A 1,568-nucleotide genomic window follows, 5' to 3' on the forward strand; every position below is an offset into this window, starting at 1 on the left:
AATGGTTCCCTCCAAAAGTTCCCATTCTGATCCTCAGAACCTATAAATGTATGGCTATATCCTCATCACCAGGACTTTGTTTGCTTTCTGTGTGAAAAGGGACTTTGCAAGTAGGCTAAATGAAGGATCCTGAGATGGATTTTCCTGGAGTATTTAGAAAGGCCCAGTGTAGTGACGGGGTCCTTGTAAGAGGCAAGAGGGTCAGAGAGAGAGAGGTGTAGTGACAGAAGTAGAGCTTAGAATGATGCAGCCACAAACCAAGGAAAGCTGGCCTCTGTAGAAGCTGGAAAAGGAAAGGAAATGAATCCTCACCTGAAGTCTCCAGAGAAGCCATCTTTGCTTATCACCTCCCAAGACTGATTTCAGTTTCCTGACCTCCAGGCTATGGGAATAAATCTGTGTTATTTTAAGCACTGTTAAAGCATCAACAAGAAAGAGATCTACTTGGTAAGAACTTATTTGCTCCAGTGAAGGGCGTCGGTGTGGAAGATGTGTCCTGGCTTGGTGTGTTTTGGAACATGTTCCCTGGGTGGCCAGCGCCCGGCACGTGAATGGCAGAGCGAGGGTGAGAGTCCAGCCTCAGGCAGTAGTGAGGGGAGTGAAGATAAGGGGATGGATATGGCACACAAGTCAAATCCATGAGGCTTGGCTCAGAGAGCAAGACAGGAGTCAGTTAAAAGCATGATGGCAATTTCTGGGTACGTGAGTGCATGTGTCCTACCAGCAGGATGGCACAAGAAGGGCAGAGTGGACTGAATGAGAGGAGTTGTGGATAGGGCTTGGATTTAGGCATCTGGGACGGAAAGACCCCTGAGGAGCATGGCTCCTGCAGAATACACTGCAACACAGAGGATCTGACACCTGCCGAGAGAGATGGGCTGGGAATCACGATCCTAGGAAGCACAGGCCTTTAAGATGAAACTAGTGTAGGAGGAGATCTTGGAAACAACTCTTTTTTTTTTTTTTCCCCCAGCAGTGGGACCTTAGCCCAGGGCCTTCACACTGATCTACAAATCCATTCCACTTTTTATTTGTTTATTTATTCTTTTTAAAGATAGAGTCTTGTTTAGTTGCCCAGGCAGGACTCAAATTTGCAATCCTCCTGCCTCAGCCTCCCAGACTGCTTGGATTACCAGGTATGTGCCACCATGCCCGCCTTGGAAACACCAAATTTTAAGGATGGGTGACAGAAGCAAAAATCTTATGCAAGGAACGGTTCAGGGGAAAATCAGAAATTTAAAAGGAAACAAATCAAGGGGCTGGGGATTTAGCTCAGTGGTTCAGGCACATGCTTTGTAAGTGCAAGGACCTGAGTTTGATCCCCGGGACCTAAATAAATAAATAAATAAATAAAGGAAACAAATCAAAAGTAACGCTGGGCATGGTGGCGCACGCCTGTAATCCCAGCGCTCATGAGGCTGAGGCAGGAGGATCACTGTGAGTTCGAGACCAGCCTGGGGCTGCGTAGTGAGTTCCAGGTCAGTCTCAACTACATAGTGAGACCCTGTCTCAAAAAAAAGAAAAGAAAAGAAACAAAAGTAGAAACCGCTCCAGAAAGGTCTGTCCAT

Source organism: Fukomys damarensis, unplaced genomic scaffold, assembly GCF_012274545.1.
Source record: "Fukomys damarensis isolate Sample0158 unplaced genomic scaffold, DMR_v1.0_HiC HiC_scaffold_23, whole genome shotgun sequence".
NCBI lineage: Eukaryota > Metazoa > Chordata > Mammalia > Rodentia > Bathyergidae > Fukomys > Fukomys damarensis.